The following is a 19,405-nucleotide window of genomic DNA, read 5'->3' as shown; positions in this document are numbered from 1 at the left end:
TGCAGTTAAACGAGATAGTCCAGTGACACAATGACCGGCAGAAGAGCTGGGGCCAGAAACTTGGTTTCCTAATTTCCAAATTAGTTCTCTTTCTACTACTCTACTTCATTGCACATTGCCAAGTTGGTACTAAAAATTCTATTCAACAAATACTTACAGTATTTCCATATATGCCCAGCACTGGCTTGTGCTCTGGGATACAAAAGAAGTGTAAGAGAAGAGTCCTGCCCAAGAAAAACTTTTGAGCTCACTGAGAAAACAGGGCACACACACACACCAAATATACTGTCTTACATTACTATGTAATTGCAGGGCTAAAGCAGAACTGATAAAGCTTCCTAAGATGGAACATTTCTCTGTTTTTGATGTTCAACACAGGGGCCAATAGCCATGTGTGGCTGCGGAATACTTAAAATGTGGGTAGTGGGGCTTCCCTGGTGGCTCCGCTGGTCGATGCAGGAAGACACGGGTTCAATCCCTGATCTGGGAAGATCCCACATGCTGCAGAGCAACTAAGCCCGTGCGCCACAACCATTGAGTCCATGTGCCCCAACAACTGAAGCCCTTGCTCTGGGGTGCCTGTGCTCCACAAGAGAAGCCACCGCAGTGAGAAGCCGGCACACCAAAACTGCAGACTAGCCCCTGCTCACCAAAGCTAGGGAAAAGCCCACGCAGCAACGAAGACCCAGCACAGCCAAAAAGAAAATTAATTTTTTTTAAAAATGTGGGTAGTTCTTGGACTATAAGAGGCGAGAAGAGGAATTCAGGCAAGGTTTTATTAAGACTCCTGCTGTAGCACAAGAGAGTGAGGTGGGGTGAGCTGGTCCCTTAAATGGGGTGAGGGCAGGCACGGAGCATTAGGACGGGCCCTCGTGGTGGTGCTGCATGCAGGGATCATGTGCAATACCCTGCTCTGGCTCCCAGCACCTCAGAAGCAGCAGTTGGCCTTTTTGGTTTTGGCCTTTTAGTGTTTTGTTCATTATTTGCCTCAACTGAGGATGTGCACAGTTATTTTTAGTTCCTCATAGTTTTTGTGTTTTGTTGCTCGAGGACACATTTGTCCAGGAGCAAGCACTGCAGTAAAAGGTCCCAGGACCCAAGACCCAGACTGCCTCATGACTAAGGAAGTGAACTTTTAATGGTATTTATTTTTAATTCCCTGGTAGCTCAATGGGTAAAGTCTGCCTACAGTGCAGGAGACTGGAATTCGATCCCTGGGTCGGGATGATCCCCTGGAGAAGGAAACCACTCCAGTATTCTTGCCTGGAAAATCCCCATGGACAGAGGAGCCTGGTGGGCTACACAGTCCATGGAATCCCAAGAGTCAGACAGGACTTAGCGACTAACCCACCACCAGAATTTTAGTTTAAATAACCACATGTGGCTAGTGGCATCACAGGTCTAAAAAAGCAGTTAAAGATATGGATGGAAGATATGTAACAGATATCCTGTCACTTCTCCCCCTTGCTCCTTTGGCAGAAACCACTGTGGCTCACAGAACCTGTTCCCTCTGAGCAGGGATGAGCTCTCAGGATTCTCCGTATTTTCAATTGCTAGGATCTGGCATATAATGAAATCTATTTGCCATCCTTGAGACAAATAGAAGGTGACAAATGTAGCAGAAGAAGGAAGTACTCGGGCCAAGCTTAGCAAGGCAGCGTTTTGACAGATACAGAGAAAGGGGCAGATTGTGTGCAGCTCTCCATGGGCAGAAGAGTATAAGCAAAGCAACTGATAGAATTCTCCTGGTTCCAGGACAAGGGGGATGCTGGGCTGGCCAGAAAGGGGGGGGGTATGGTGGACATAAGGGGTCACACAGAGGGTGGGACTAGATGAAGGAGACCTTTGGATTCCAGAAGATGAGACTTTTTCTCAAGAGCAATGGGCGCCTCTGAAGGTTTAAGCAGGATAATGACAGAAGAAAAACCTGTTTTGAGAATTTGATCTGATAGTGAACCACAGACAGGATTGTATAATGGACACATACATTCAGAGACTAGTAAGATAACAATTGATATGGTGCTAGAGAAGACTCTTGAGAGTCCCTTGGACAGCAAGGAGATCAACCCTGAATATTCATTGGAAGGACTCATGCTGAAGCTGAAGCTCCAATACTTTGGCCACCAGATGCAGAGAGCCGACTCACTGGAAAAGACTGGGAAAGATACTGGGAAAGATTGAGTGCAGGAGAAGAAGGGGGTGACAGAGAATGAGATCGTTGGATGGCATTGCCAAATCAATGTACATGCTGCTAAGTCACTTTAGTTGTGTCTGACTCTGTGTGACCCCATAGACGGCAGCCCACCAGGCTCCCCCGTCCCTGGGATTCTCCAGGCAAGAACACTGGAGTGGGTTGCCATTTCCTTCTCCAATGCATGAAAGTGAAAAGTGAAAGTGAAGTCGCTCAGTCATGTGGGACTCTTAGCGACCCCATGGACTGCAGCCTACCAGGCTCCTCCGTCCATGGGATTTTCCAGGCAAGAGTACTGGAGTGGGGTGCCATTGTCCGAGAGACAGTGAAGGGCAGGGAAACGTGGTGTGTTGCAGTCCATGGGGTTGCAAAAAGTCCGACACGAATTAGCAACTGAAAAACAACAAAGAAGGCTATTCTGCTGAAGGTTCTTGGTTTTCCTTTAGGAAAGTAACACTTGCTTATTAAGGAAAGTCAGAAAACCACTGAAAAGCATATATAAAAATTAAAACTAGACCGCTACCTTTCACACTCAACCATAGTTGGCATTTTGATGTAGCTTCTTCTAGGCTTTTTTTTTCTTCCCCTTCCATGGCTATTGGAATAAATCAGGAATAAAGATAGGACTAAAACTAGGAAGGTGGTAGTGTGAATAAAGAGGGAAAGCTACAAAAGGAATTTTTAAGTGAGACAGCAGAGTGATGAGTAAAGATAATCTCTTCTTATTGGTGTCTAATTAAAGGACAGATGACATTTTCGAGACCTTGAAAGTGAAGTGAAAGTGAAGTCGCTCAGTCGTGTCCGACTCTTTGCAACCCCATGGACTACAGCCTACCAGGCTCCTCCGTCTATGGGATTCTCCAGGCAAGAGTACTGGAGTGTGCCATTGCCTTTGAGACCTTCTCTAGACCTAAAATGGAACTAAACAGTTTATATGCATGTCTCTGTGCATTTCGGAGAAGGCAATGGCAACCCACTCCAGTACTCTTGCCTGGAAAATCCCATGGACAGAGGAGCCTGGTAGGCTGCAGTCAATGGGGTTGCTAAGAGTCAGACATGACTGAGCAACTTCACTTTCACTTTTCACTTTCATGCATTGGAGAAGGAAATGGCAACCCACTCCAGTGTTCTTGCCTGGAGAATCCCAGGGATGGGGGAGTCTGGTGGCCTGCAGTCTATGGGGTCACACAGAGTTGGAAACGACTGAAGCGACTTAGCAGCAGCAGCAGCAGCAGCAGCAGCAGCAGCTCTGTGGATTTTAGTGAACACACATATAGATAGCGGGAGTTGTCAAGACAATAAAGTTTCCTTGATCATTACTCTGTCAATAACACAGAGTCCGTTGTAATCTGTAAGATTTTAGGTGTAAAGTAATTAAAGTATATATTCTCAGCAGTGTTGCAGGGAGGATGTGTAGATGTGGTTCCCAGGACATGTCATGGGGCGGTATAAACAGGGGATCCAGTCTCAGACAACACGCCACCAAGCAGTGACAGCGTCTTCACAGACCACAGAGAAAAAAACCAAAAAAACAAAAACAGCTGCTAGAGAACACAAATTATGCTTTCCAGAAAAAGTCCTTCGCCAGGTTAATAAGCACAAGTGTAAACCAGTGGTTCTCCACATGGGACCTACACAGACTCAATCTTGGAGTTTTCAAAAAATATTGATGGTTGGGTTCCTTCTCAGACCAATGATATCATTGTCTCAGTAAGCAGGGCCTATGCATTGGTGGTTTTTTTTTGTTTGTTTATTTTTTAAGTTCTCAAGATGACTGATGCCCGAAGCATTGGCAGATATCCCAGGGCTAGAACAGTTCAAAGGGTCTAGGGGCAGCGAGTGATCCAGACCTGAATGACTGTGTTCTTAGCCACGCTGGTGAAAAGCTGCAGCCAGTTCCTTAGTGAAGGGGAACTAGAGGCCAAAAGAGAACCCACCACGAAACTTTTTAATTTGCATATTAAACTATACATAGCTTCTATTTTCAGAGTATACGATCTGTCATTTTCAATACACCCTTTCATCATTTTCACTGAACCAAGTATGATTGAACTCCTGGGGACTGTGGCTACTCAATGAACTCTCACCAAAGAAACATGCCTTTCTCTGAGGATCCCTTGCCTTCTGAGGGGCTACTAGTTAAACAGTGTAGACGCTGGCTTCAGATGGACCTCAGTGAGCATGCCAGCTTTGCTGTGCACTCACGAAAACTCTGTGACTGTGTGAAAGTTACACATTCTGTTTCATATCTCAGTTTCCTGAGCTGCCAAATAGGAATCTTAATGTCTTTATGGGATTATTGTAGAAATTAAATGAGGCCATACAGGTAAAAGGCTTCCCTGGTAGCTCAGATGGTAAAGAATCTGCCTGCAATGCAGGGGACCTGGGTTCAATCCCTGGGTCAGGAAGATCCCCTGAAGAAGGGAATGGCAGCCCACCCCAGTATTCTTGCCTGGAAAATTCCAAGGACAGAGGAGCCTAGCAGGATATAGTCCATGGGGTCACAAAGAGTCAGACACAACTGAGTGACTAACATTTTCATACAGGTAAAAGAGATAATACCATTAAAAGACTTCTTTGGTGCCTGGCACAGAGTAAGCACTCAATAAATATTATCATTATTGCCATTATTTATCATTTATTTTCATCACCACTTCTGGGTTCCTTCTGACGCCAATATTTTATGGTTCTAAGAATCACTGGTGACTGACTGTACAGAAGGAGATTGCCAAAAATTAGCCGGTACTAACAAGTTAAGATTTAAATAAATGCCCAGACTGGATTCAGCTCCCTTCATCTCAGCCTGATTCTTCAATAACTACTTCATTCTTTGCCTAAGCTGTCCCTTATATGTTGCAGATGCTGGTTTTAGTTTCAAAATGATGTTACTTACTTTGCAGGCACAGAACGTGGGTCATTCTTGATGAAAGCAAAGTCGTTCTTCTGTTCCTGATATTTCTGGGCAGCACAGACACCTGTGAACCTGGCTGGAGTGAATGTGAGATCTTCTGCCTCCGTGTGTCCCTGCTGCACCAACTGCTAACACCTGGGGGCAAACTGCCTGAACGCCGGCCCCCCACTCAGCATAATTCTGATGCTTGTCTAATGACTGGGATGAAGACGCTGTTCTTGGAAACTTCGGGGTTGACATTTGAGTGTTGCCCATGAAATTTGCCTAAAGGCCCAATGCTGACGTTAGCCACAGATGTCAGCCTCAACTGTGAAGTGTTCTCTTTGCTTTCCACCATACCAATACCCTCCTACAGAGAATAATGCCATCATCGATCGTCATTCTGCCAAAAGACACACATCCTGTTGATGCCCATAGCTTTCCTTTTCTTTGTCCATGATGGGAATAAACCTCTTCCTTTTAGGAAGACAGTCCTCCTTTTGTAGGCAAACATCCGCCATGATGTTACTGATTGAGGCATGGCTTACATCCACCTCGCCACCTTTTCATTTTTGAAAATGGGTTACCTTGTTTTGCAAATAGCAAGTCATCAAGCAGGTTGCCAAAGGAATTACTGGCTCTGTGAAACTTTTGTCCAGGTGATGAAATAATTTTAATAAGAGAAATTATCAGTTTGGGATTAGCCACAAACTCCCCATGAAACCCAGTTTTTCCTTAAGAAAACCAGTTTTTCCTAACGTATGTTGATTTGGGTCCAGAAAACACACTTCAGGATCATCTCAGTTACAGGAATGACATGTCATGAAGTCACTGGTTGATTATACCCACAACAAGCTAAATGTGAGTTGGGCGTAACTACTTCAATACCAAGTCTTGGAAATTTCTTTGGCTTATATCACCATTGGTCTTTATAAATAACAAAGGACTTTGGCTACACAATAAGTTACTTTTGCATAAGTTCTCAACACCAACCAGCTCCATACCTGAATTAGCACTTTTATTAAACTGGATCAAATATCAGACAAAACAAAAGGAGACAAGAGGTCTAGACAAGAAAGTGGTAAATTTGTTCTCTGGTAAATCTGGATATAGATGAGAAAAGAGACTCATTAACTTCTACTGCATTTTCAAAAATACATTAAATATATGAATTACGACATTGATTGTTACTTGATTCATTCCTGCTTTATTAACATTTTCTCATAACTAAATGGTTTTCCCTGGTAGCTCAGCTGGTAAAGAATCTGCCTGCAATGCAGGAGACCCCGGTTTGATTCCTTGGTTGGGAAGATCTCTTGAAGAAGGGATAGGCTACCCACTCCAATATTCTTGGGCTTCCCTGGTGGCTCAGATGATAAAGAATCTGCCTGCAACTAAGCACAGCACAGCGTAACTAAATGGCTTTGCTTTCATCCTGAAACTCTTCTGGGGCAAGGATCATGTCTGACCCATCTTTGTATTCCTCACACTCCTGCCCCAACATCTTTCATTATGGAGTACTTTTAAGTTTATTAACCTGAATCAAATTAAATTATGGGCCCTTTTCCCCCTCTCTGCAGTAATAAGTTATATGGTACAAAGTAAATACTAAGTAGTAACGTGTGATGGAAAAAAACATCTATTTTCAGAAGAAGCACAAAAGTCACAATTAGAACCTGCCTTTGGAGAGTGACTTCAGCAGCCTGGGGTCATTCTGTGAAGGTTCCCATTTGTAGTTGAGCAAATGAAAGAGAATTTGTTTCAACTCACTTGCCTGATCTTTTGTGTACCTGTTCTTTAGCAAGTTTCCTTCATATGGACCACATGAGTTAGGTGACTGTAAGGAGCCTAAGTCCTACTTGAGTTATAGCATGCTTTCTTAAAACAAAAGGAAGTCAAGATCATTTTCCAGAAGGTAGCCCTTCTGGGAATTTTTAGGAATTTGAAGAAAATTGCTTCTAAGAAATTTGTGATCTCATCAAATGAAATCTACAGTAAAGGAACACAAAGAGTCATTTTAGCAAAGAAAACAGTATATTAAGCTGTTCACCTTTTCCTCCTTTTCAAAAGTAACTTGCATCTTCAGCTTACAGGTTAAACAATATCCACTCCAGAATATATTAACTTACTTGGAATGGAAATCTAGGCTATGATGACTAGGAAAGGTCAGCACTCAAAATGTTTCACCATTTTACTTAGAGGCCACCAGAAATTCTGTGATTTTCCCTCTTTGCCCTTCCTACGAATGTCCACCACCTGATGTCTTATCTTGATGGAGGTGCACAGACTTCCTGTGACTTGCGAAAAATCAGATAATGACCTAGATGTTAACTTTTTAAGAGGACTGGCCAAAGAGGTCACCAAAAGTTCATACTAAAAGTTCAAATTTCTATAGATCAATCACGGCCAGTGATTCCCTTTCCTTCTGAATGGGGAAAACAGATCAATGTTATCTCAAACTGAGGTAGAAAAATCTTGAAAAATAAAATTAGAAGTTCTGTTAAAAAGATATATCTAACCCTGGTCGGCCCCTACACTCAATAGATTTCTCAAAAATGACATCAAATTCATTCATGACTAAGAAACCAGCAAGTTTGGTCAATTCAATGGAACTGGGGTTCCATGCAGTGTGTGGTATGTGCACATGTCTAAATGTACAGGTGTGAATTTCTGAATCTGTCAATTAAATTACTCAGTTGCTCAACAGTACTCTGGATAGAAAATGTCAACACAGAGCATGAAGATTTGATATCTGAGAATCTCATAATGGTCCAAAATGGAAGTAGGGTCAGTAGCTGACCTCTGTTCATTCTAGTTAAACCATATATATAGAGAGAGAAAGAGAGAGAGGCCATGTCACATGACATGTGGGATCCCAACCCAGGATCAAACCTGCCCCTGCTGCAGTGGGAGCATAGAGTCTTAACCACTGGACCACCAGGGAAGTCCTCCATCTTTTTTTTTTTCTTAAATCTGGCTTTTGGATGGAGGAATTATATAGTCCATTACCAGTAATCACCCCTCCCTGATGCCATTAAATAAACAGAGAAAAAGAAAAGTGGACACATTTGTTCATGAAAACAATCCCTCACTAGAAGCTGATCACCCTCTGTGAGGGGTAGATGAAGGAAATTAAGAACACAGATTTGAGAATTCAAAAGACTGGTAGGAAAATAGAACCTGGAATCCAGCTCTAGGAAATGATGCTAATAGGAAAGGAAGAATATATGTTGAACTACAAAACCAAAAATTCTCTTAAACGTCTTTTAAAGACATTCTTACAGACATTTGACTAAGTCAAAAGATTCTTCCAGAATTTGACATCTGTTCATCTGAAGCCACTTTCCTTTACCTCTTTCCCCATTAGGTTCATGCTTATTCCTTGAACCTGATGCTCACTGGCCCATTTTGAAACCCTCCAGATATCCTCATTTGACAAGCCACTACTGCCTGCCCCCAGTCTCCCATGCCTAGTAAACCATTCCTTCTTCTTTGGGTCTCAGTTAAAACAGCACTGAAATTCCAAGAAACCTTCCATGATGGTCACTCCTTTCACTAACGTTCAAAGTAGGTCCTTTCTTAATTCCTCATAATTCTTCTTCAGCCCACTCACAACTCTTTCATCATTTAATGTTTGCTTTGACTACCCCTGGTGGCTCAGACAGTAAAGAATCTGCTTGCAATGTGGGAGACCTGGGTTCGATCCCTAGGTTGGAAAGATCCCCTGGAGAAGGGAATGGCTACCCACTCCAGTATTCTGGCCTGGAGAATCAGACGTGAATTTCACTTTCACTTTCTTTTTCACTACTAGACCAGGTTCCTGAGGGCAGAAAACCAATCTTTTCTGTCTTAATTACCCAGCATCTAGCACAGAGCCTGGTACTGTGCTAGGGAAAGCCTTGGTTAACTGATTCACCTGCTGACTTTAGGGTTAATGTACTATCACATGTGGTTCCCTATAATATAGAGGTTCTGAAAATATTAAAGCCTATATAAATCAGATCCATGTAATATGGATTCTCATCCATACTGTGGCATTATACTCTACAAAGATACTATTTACCCATGCATTTAACATGAATGTGAATTTGGACTCATTCACACATAAATCTGGAGAAGGAAATGGCAACCCACTCCAGTATCCTTGCCTGGAGAATCCCTATGGACACAGAAGCTTGGCGGGCTACAGTCCATACAATTGCAAAGAGTCGGACACAACTGAAGAGACTTAGCACAAGTACTCATGCATACATAAATCATCCTGACAAATCATTTTGGGGTGAAATATCCTAAAATAGAGCATCTTACTTGTAAATGCCACGATGCCAAGCACTGGAGAGGAAGCAGGTGTTGGATAAGACAGTGTCTGGTTTTAGGATCTGCTATCTAATTGACTGCTCCATGAGGTCATATGGGCTGTTCTGAATGCCAGCACCACTGCTAAGGAGGTCCATGGGCTACTTTCTCATCATATGGAGTAACAAAGATACTAGTTTCTAAAGGCATTTGCGCTTTGTGAAAAATAGGACACAGAGAACACATAATTCTAGTCATTTGGGGGTTATTAGAAGAATGCTGTATTTCACCAAATCAGAATCTCCATAACATGCATCCCCACTTTAGACACGTTAAATTATGAGGGGAAATGTATTTTTAGAGTTATAAAATGCAGTGAACTACAGGAAAAACTCAGTATTAAAAGACTTCAAGCAAAGTCATTCACATATAGCCTCAGTCATTTTTTAACTATGGGAGTCCTCTGGGGCCAACAGTACTTATAAACATATAGGACACTCTGGCTTAGTAAATTAAGCAAATGTCCAGAAGCAAAAACAGTATGTGTTGGTTAAAAAATGAGAGAGAAGGGCTTCCCTGGTGGCTCAGTGGTAAAGAATCCGCCTGTCAATGCGTGAGATGTGGGTTCAATCCCTGATCCAGGAAGATCCCACATGCACAGGGCAACTAAGCCCGTGCACCACAACTACCAAGCCTGTGCTCTAGAGCCCAGGTGCCGCAACTACTGAGCCCACTCGCCCTAGAGCTCATGATCCGCAACAAAAGAAGCGACTGCAATGAGAAACTCACACACCCCAACTAGAGAGCAGCCCTGGCTCACGACAGCTAGAGAAAGCCCACACAGCAATGAAGACCCAGTGCAGCCAAAAATGAATTAAATAACTTTTAAAATAAATAAATAATGATAGAGAGGATTAACATTTGGTGTCACTACGTAATATTCACCTACTTTTCTCCAACCCTCGATGATGTTTGTTTGAAGGGAAGACAGAGTCAGATGACTTACCAAACCTCGTCAGTGAGCCCAGGAGTGGCTGCTTACTGCTAGGGTGCCTGACACAAGGTGTCCTGATGCCTCTGTTACCCGAACTCTGAAATGGAAAAGATAACACTATTAACCCAGAGATGGCTGACGAGGAGCGTGCAGTTAATGACGGCTAAGTGGACGGAGGGGAGGTGGGAAAAAGAAGAAATACGGTGCTCTGATTACGCACACCTTTGTCTGTGCATTGATTACAGGGAAAGCTACATAACCAGTTAGTACAAGAGATCTGCACTGGCTCAGATACATGGAGAAAATAGGTCATGTCCTTTTGCCAATTCCACAAGGCTATTCGGGTTGATATTACCTAAAGCATATTCAGGGCTTCCCAGGTGGCCCAGTGGTAAGGAACCTGCCTGCTAATACAGGATACACAAGAGATGTAGGTTCGATCCCTGGGTTGGGAAGATCCCCTGGAGGAGGGCAGGGCAAACCACTCCAGTATTCTTGCCTGGAGAATCCCATGGACAGAGGAGCCTGGCAGGTTACTCTCCACGGGGTTGCAAAGAGGCGGGCATGACTGAAGGGACACACATGCCTGCACAAAGGATATTCAAGTGAAAAAAATATCAACTCTGGCAAGGAGAGAAGAGGAAAACATATAAAGAGGTGGTGTAACTGGGAGGGGGAGCTCATGGATTTCCCTAGGTGTTCAAACTCTGCTCTACTGCTTGCTAGCTCAGTGACTTTGGACATTTTACTCAACCTCTCTGATCCTTTTTTTTCTCATCCAATATGAGCCTGATATCCACCTGTTAGGGACACTGTGACAACAAACAAGACAACAGGGCTATGAAGGGCTACAAAGCCCTTAGGGCCCCGTGAGAGAAACCACTCGATGGAGGGCAGCTATGATTATTACACTCCTTTAAGTTTCTTTCTGCAGGGGCACATTAAGTTGTGGTCTTTTAGGGTAAATCACCAAACACTCAAAATGGTTTGAAGTCTGTGAGCTGTTAGCATTTTAAAATATTTCTTTACCTTTGGAAGCCCTTTGCAGCTGGTTTTTCTGCCCATATATGAACAATATTCCTTAAGTATTCAGCTTCATCTTTATGTAAACACAACTGATTAACTAGGCTCTGTACAGCAGACTTCATCATGCTACTAGTCCACCAAGAATTAATAAAACCGCACAAGACTCTCCCTCCCTCCCTTTCCAAGAAAGACCGTAAGTCTGCAACCTACCTATGGGAAACAAAATACTGAGTTCTGCTAACTCCTCTAGTTGAAATAGGTAATCATTTGTTCCAAAGTTCTTCCCAACTCAATGGCCTCATTAACCAAGGTTGAGCTTTTGATTAACATACAGTGCTTAAAGGAACTTTGACCCAGAAAGCTGGCATCTGACTCGCTTCTGAGCCCAACTTGTGTCACGAGTGCAGGTTTCAAGGGTAATAAAAGGACCTGGCTGTTTGCTTACAGCAAACGGAGGTGGTGCCATGTCATTACAGAGCTTTTCCCAACTGTCCACCCAACCCTTGGCAAAGACAGTTTGCAGCCTGCATGTCAGCTTTTGGAGTGAACAGAATGAAAAGGTGTGTATTACCAAACTGAAAAGCACCTAAGTTCTACCTGGCACGTTACCTAAATGTCAGTTGTTTAAGAAACATGAATATGATCCCCAGATGACAGTGATCAGAGCAGAGATTAGGTGTTAGGGCAGGTGCATGCTGTCTACAGATTCTGCTTCAGTGAGCAAACTGCTCTCTCTCTGAAGGCTCCAGAGTTCTACAACACTCATCAGCCACAAGGCAGAGACCACAGCACCTGAATGTTCACGCTCTTGCCTATTTTAAGATGAATAGTGTCCTTCCCAAATTCATATGTTGACGTGTTGACATCATCCCTGCCTCAGCACCTCAGAATGTGACAGCATTTGGAGATGCCTTTTGAAAAGGTAATTAAGGTTAAAAGAGGTCATATGGGTGGGCCCTAAAGTTGCCCAATGGCTCAGCGGCTAAAGAATCTGCCAACAGTGCAAGAGACAAAGGAGATGTGGATTTGATCCCTGAGTCAGGAAGATACCCTGGAGTAGGAAGTGGCAACCCACTCCAGTATTCTTGCCTGAAAAATCCCAGGGACAGAGGAGCCCAGCAGGCTATAGTTTATGCTGTCGCAAAGAGCAGACTGAGCCCTGCTATAGTATTATAGTTATAGTACAGTACCTAGAATCATGCTTAGCTGCTATTTAGGGCTTCTGAGGTGGTGCTAGTGGTAAAGAACCTGCATGCTAATGCAGGAGACACAAGAGACATAGGGTTTGATCCCTGGGTTGGAAAGATCCCCTAGAGGAGGGCATGGCAACCCACTCCAGTATTTTTGCCTGGAGAATCCCATGGACAGAGGAGCCTGGTGGGCTACAGTCCATGGGGTCACACAGAGTCAGACACGACTGAGCCACTAACACACACACAACCCAGTATGACTGGTGTCCTTACAAGAGATTAGGACACATTCACATTCAGAACAAGGGAAGACCCTGTGAGCACACAACAAGAAGCTGGTCATCTGCAAGCCGAGGACATAAGCCTCAACAGAAACCAAACCTGCCAACTTGATCCTGGACTTCCAGCTTCCAGAACTGGGAGAAAATAAATTTCTCTTGTTTAAGCCCAGTCTATGGTATTTTTTTATTGTAGCCCTAGTGATCTAAACCACTACCCACCTCTCTGTACCCACAACTATATGTCCCAGGACCAGGCAGATAACAAATGAGGAAGTTGACCAAGAGCAAAATAACAGGAGAGGTGTCAAATTTTAAAACTTTAAAAAATACTGGGTGGCCACACAAAATATGTCCACGGATTGATTATGTCACAGGCCTTTCAGTGGCAACCCCTGGGTTAGTTACATCATGCAATCAGATACTTAAAAGCGCCCACTATTCATCCTGCAACAAATATTAACTGAACACCTACTACAGGATAGATCTTATACCAGACACTAGGCATATCAGTGGTGACTAATATAAGGTGTCTTCTTTGTCTGCATGGTATGCGGTGGTCTGGGATAGGGAGCCCAGGTACTGAGCTAGGCAAGAAATGCCAAGTTGAAAAGACAAAGTTGCTGCCTTCCAGGGCGCTGCAGACTAACAAACCACAGACATGGAACAAGACAGTCATGAAATAATGGGACACCGGCTACACAACACAAGGGGCAATGGAAAGTGAAAAGATGACTGCCAACGTCGTCAGAGTTGACCCAGGAAGACATGAGCCAAGTTCTGGAGGATGAATAACAGTCTGCTTGTCAGACAGGCTGTCTGACAAAGCAAAATGGCTGTCTGAGGAGGCCTTACAAATAGCTGTGAAAAGAAGAGAAGCTAAAGGCAAAGGAGAAAAGGAAAGATATACCCATCTGAATGCAGAGTTCCAAAGAACAGCAAGGAGAAATAAGAAAACCTACCTCAGTGATCAGTGCAAAGACATAGAGGAAAGCCATAGAATGAAAAAGACTAGAGATCTCTTCAAGAAAATGAGAGATACCAAGGGAACATTTTATGCAAAGATGGACTCAATAAAGGACAGAAATGGTATGGACCTAACAGAAGCAGAAGATATTAAGAAGAGGTGGCAAGAATACACAGAAGAACTACACAAAAAAGATCTTCATGACCCAGATAATCACGATGGTGTGATCATGCACCTAGAGCCAGACATCCTGGAATGTGAAGTCAAGCGGGCCTTAGGAAGCATCACTATGAACAAAGTTAGTGGAGCTGATGGAATTCCAGTTGAGTTATCTCAAACCCTAAAAGATGATGCTATGAAAGTGAGGCACTCAATATGCCAGCAAATTTGGAAAACTCATCAGTGGCCACAGGACTGGAAGAGGTAAGTCTTCATTCCAATCCCAAAGAAAGGCAATGCCAAAGAATGCTCAAACAACCGCACAATTGCACTCATCTCACATGCTAGTAAAATAATGCTCAAAATTCTCCAAGCCAGGCTTCAATAGTTTGTGAACCATGAATTTCCAGATGTTCAAGCTGGATTTAGAAAAGGCAGAGGAACCAGAGATCAAATTGCCAACATGTGTTGGATCATTGAAGAAGCAAAAGAGTTCCAGAAAAACATCTATTTCTGCTTTATCAACTATGCCAAAGCCTTTGACTGTGTGGATCACAATAAACTGTGGAAAATTCTGAAAGAGATGGGTATACCAGACCACCTGACCTGCCTCTTGAGAAATCTGTATGCAGGTCAGGAAGCAACAGTTAGAACTGGACATGGGACAACAGACTGGTTCCAAATAGGAAAAGGAGTACGTCAAGGCTGTATATTGTCACCCTGCTTATTTAACTTATATGCAGAGTACATCATGAGAAACGCTGGGCTGGAGGAAGCACAAGCTGGAATCAAGATTGCCGGGAGAAATATCAATAACCTCAGATATGCAGATGACACCACCCTTATGGCAAAAAGTGAAGAAGAACAAAAAGCCTCTTGATGAAAGTGAAAGTGGACAGTGAAAAAGTTGGCTTAAAGCTCAACATTCAGAAAACTAAGATCATGGCATCTGGTCCCATCACTTCATGGAAAATAGATGGAGAAACAGTGAAAACAGTGGATGACTTTATTTTCTTGGGCTCCAAAATCACTGCAGATGGTGACTGCAGCCATGAAATTAAAAGACACTTGACCAACCTAGACAGCATATTAAAAAGCAGAGACATTATTTTGCCAACAAAGGTCCATCTAGTCAGTTCAGTTCAATCACTCAGTTGTGTCCGACTCTTTGCGACCCCATGGACCACAGCACGCTAGTCCTCCCTGTTCATCACCAACTCCCAGAGTCTACTCAAACTCATGTCCATTGAGTCGGTGATGCCATCCGACCATCTCATCCTCTGTCATCCCCTTCTCCTCCTGCTTTCAATGTTTCCCAGCATCAGAGTCTTTTCAAATGAGTCAGCTCTTTGTATCAGGTTGCCAAGGTATTGGAGTTTCAGCTTCAACAACAGTCCTTCCAATGAACACTCAGGACTGATCTCCTTTAGGATGGATTGGTTGGATCTCTTTGCAAGGGACTCTCAAGAGTCTTCTCCAGCACCACAGTTCAAAAGCATCAATTCTTTGGCACTCACCTTTCTTTATAGTCCAACTCTCACATCCATCCATGACTTCTGGAAAAACCATAGCCTTGACGAGACGGACCTTTGTTGGCAAAATAATGTCTCTGCTTTTTAATATGCTGTCTAGGTTGGTCATGACTTTCCTTCCAAGGAATAAGCGTCTTTTAATTTTATGGCTGCAGTCACCATCTGCAGTGATTTTGGAGTCCAGAAAAATAAAGTCAGCCACTGTTTCCACTGTTTCCCCATCTATTTCCCATGAAGTGATGGGACCAGATTCCATGATCTTAGTTTTCTGAATGTTGAGCTTTAAGCCAACTTTTTCACTGTCCACTTTCACTTTCATCAAGAGGCTTTTTGTTCTTCTTCACTTTTTGCCATAAGGGTGGTGTCATCTGCATATCTGAGGTTATTAATATTTCTCCCAGCAGTCTTGATTCCAGCTTGTGCTTCCTCCAGCCCAGCATTTCTCATGATGTACTCTGCATATAAGTTAAATAAGCAGAGTGACACTATACAACCTTGACGTACTCCTTTTCCTATTTGGAACCAATCTGTTGTCCCATGTCCAGTTCTAACTGTTGCTTCCTGACCTGCATACAGATTTCTCAAGAGGCAGGTCAGGTGGTCTGGTATTCCCGTGTCGTTTAGAATTTTTCACAGGCTATGGTTTTTCCAGTAGTCATGGATGGATGTGAGAGTTGGATTATATAGAAAGCTGAGCACCAAAGAATTGATGCTTTTGAACTGTGGTGCTGGGGAAGACTCTTGAGAGTCCCTTGGACTGCAAAGAGATCCAACCAGTCCATCCTAAAGGAAATCAGTCCTGAATATTCACTGGAAGGACTGATGTTGAAGCTGAAACTCCAATACTTTGGCCACCTGATGCAAAGAACTGACTCATTGGAAAAGATCCTGATGCTGGGAAAGATTCAAGGTGGGAGGAGAAGGCGACGACAGAGGATGAGATGGTTGGATGGCATCACCGACTCAATGGACATGAGTCTGAGTAAACTCTGGGAGTTGGTGATAGACAGGGAGGCCTGGCATGCTGCATTTCATGGGGTCGCAAATAGTCGGACACGACTGAGCGACTGAAATGAACTGAACTGAACTGTCAGACAGGATGACAGATGAAAAGAGCACATTTTCCAGACAGAAGGAATAGTCAGCTCCTGTGTGTGGGACAAGAGAAAGCACAGGCTTTTTGGAGAATGAAGACTAGCTGGACTGAGGGTAGGCAGTGGAGGGAGCAGCAGGATTCACGGCTGAACAAGGCGAGGAGCTGACATTTTACTGCATGGTGAACCACTGGAGAATTTTAATCAGGAAGGTGGCATGACCAGGACTGCTTGTTGGAAAGATCACCCTGACCACAATGCAGGGAACTAAAGGCAGGGTGACCCAAAAGGAGAAGATGAAGGCAGGAACCAGGGAAACAGACATAGGGAATCTGGGTGGTCAAGGTCACGGATGCGGAACTGAAACTGTCATGGCGTTCAACCGTGGCCACAGGTGACACTGTCCAAGAACATTAAGTGCATCAAGAGAAGCACTAATTTTTTAAGGGTACTACTTTGACTGATGAGAACATACATTTCCTAGGAAGCTTTTATTTTCGTTTATCTTACATTTCACACCAAGAAACTAACTCTACTCCTTTTTATCCGTCAAGGTTACATGTGACTGTACCTCAGTGTTCTCATCTAAATATGGATAATAATGGTACCTCCTTCAGATTCCTTGAGCTCATTAATACAAGTAAGTAAAGTGCCAGAAACGCATTATTATTAAATCAACTATAATGAGAGCAGAAATAAACTTTAAAGGACAAATGGATAATTATTGACTGTGCAGTTAAGGATAATCCTCCCACTCAGTGAATACGAGGCAGATTAAAACCACCCCTACAACCACAAAGAGTAAAAACTTATATAATTGCCTTGAAAAGGAGCTGCCTCCGATTTCCTTAATCTCTCCAGAGCTCTCACATAGCCTTTCAGAAAGGACCCTAAAGTGCATGATCATTAACTTCAATTTATAAAATGCTTTGTCTCAGGTATATATATATATTATACATAAGATTAATGATCCAAGGGGATGTGGGACCTGCAAAGGGAAACCCACTGAAAGAGGCACTAGAGAGCTTTCTAGAGAGATGGAAGTTCCTATATCTTGACGGGCAGTGGCTCCACACCTGCATGCATCCCACATGTCACTAAAGCCTGTGTGAATGTTATTATATGCAAATTATAGTTCAATAAAAACTGCATAAGGACAAAAGGGCTGGAAGATGGGGGAACTGGGGACTCAAGGGGAAATGGATACTCATATTTCAAAGAAAAGGGAAAATAGATATGAGTGAAAGAACTTGCCTTAAAACATTTAATTTCCAAAAACACTGTCTCTTAGAATGGATGAAGCTGGCTAAGAATGTAAAAACTCTTCCTTATTCAAGAAACATTTTGAGAAATTCAGCACTTTATCCTCTGTCTAAAGAACAGAACTTTTTACCCCTGGATTCACTGGACAAGCTGCCCTCTTGTGGCTCTGATAAATATTTACCAAGCACAAAAGTAGGCAGTTACTAAGTTATTCGGGTAGCAAGCCCAGCCTGGCTGTAAATAAATATTCTTCAATGACTGGGAGTAGGTATGCTGGCTGCTTGCATACACGAGGTGCACGGGCCATCCTGGGCTTGTGTCACAGCTGACTTTTAAATAACTAAGAAAATAGGGTTGCCACAAAATACATATTTTTGAGGCTAATAAATTCAAGAGACATTTTAACTGAATTTAAATTTCATTTTCGTAATACGGTTATCAGCATATCAGAAGCAAACATCTGTCTCAAGGTGAGTGCAAAGAAAACAGAACTGAAAGTTTCATTCCCACCATCTGTGAATACTTTTCAGTATTCCCAAGATCAAGTTTGCACGAAGAAAGAAAATAAATACCACCCAAACACTGGTTGGTCTTTATTAACACTGGTGTGCATCCCAGCTGGCGCTAGCGGTAAAGAACCTGCCCGCCAATCCAACAGACATAAGAGATGCTGGTAGGATCCCTGGGTCAGGAAGACTCCCCTCGGGCAGGGCATGGCAACCCATTCCAATATTCTTGCCTGGAGAATCCCAGGACAGAGGAGCCTGGCGGGTTAGTCGATAGGGTCACAAAGAGTTGGATGAGACTGAAGCAACTTAGCAGGCAGGCAGGGAATCTAAGTGTCTTATGAAATATTAAATGTTTGTTTAAAAAAATAAGGAAGAGAGGGAGGAACAAGTAGCATCGTTTTTCAAAAGTTACACTAAGAAAAGAAAAGACGGCATAAGCATTAACTCAAAAGATATTTTCTCTTTAGAAAGCAACACATCTTAATACAAAACCTTTTGTCAAAGAAATACATAAAGAAAAGACAAAGATACAGATGGAAATAGATGCTGTATTTCAACTGTTGAGATGTTCAAGATGCACCTAGTCCAGATCCAGCAATATCAGGCTGGACTAAGTTAACCTACACCAGGGTTACAGTCACTCCTGAAGAGTGACTGCTAAATCCATATTCTAGTACAGCAAGCTTTCTCGAGCCTTCTTTACTCTGTACTTCCTTCCCAGCCTCTCTACCACTTCCTCACTCCAATGTGCTAGCTTTCTCAGTTCCCTGCCTCAGACCCCACCTGGAATTTCCTTTCCCAGCCTTCCTTGTCTGGCTCTCCCCGCAGCTGGACTCACCCCCAAGCAGTCTTCCCAGATCACTCTGTGAAGACAGCCCTCCAATCACCAGCCCTGTACTCTCTCTCTTCTTCCCAAGATACAGGAATTTCCATCTCTCTAGGAAGTTCTTTATTTTTCTTTGATGCACTTTTTATTATCTGGAATTACATTGTGTATTCATTTTTATCACTTTTTG

At 43.1% G+C, this 19,405-nt stretch overlaps 1 protein-coding gene across 22 annotated transcripts in view; it reads right to left on the bottom strand.

Moving 5' to 3' along the window:
* The window catches only part of RBM47 (RNA binding motif protein 47), a 276,212-nt gene that overhangs the window by 97,434 nt on the left and 159,373 nt on the right, over positions 1–19,405 (bottom strand). For 20 of the 22 annotated variants that reach the window (XM_086406030.1, XM_086406036.1, XM_086406028.1 and 17 more), the window contains one exon: positions 10,384–10,468. The exons of the other annotated variants lie outside the window; for them this stretch is intronic. The gene's annotated coding sequence lies outside the window, so the exon portion shown is untranslated. The remainder of the gene's footprint in view (positions 1–10,383; positions 10,469–19,405) is intronic. 22 annotated transcript variants of the gene reach the window in all.

The sequence above is a fragment of the Bos grunniens genome, chromosome 6, assembly GCF_055505025.1.
Source record: "Bos grunniens cultivar Pamir isolate PY7600 chromosome 6, Bosgru_T2T1.0, whole genome shotgun sequence".
NCBI lineage: Eukaryota > Metazoa > Chordata > Mammalia > Artiodactyla > Bovidae > Bos > Bos grunniens.
The sequence above is the reverse complement of the archived record's forward strand: the minus strand, read 5'-3'. Positions and strand labels throughout refer to the sequence as shown.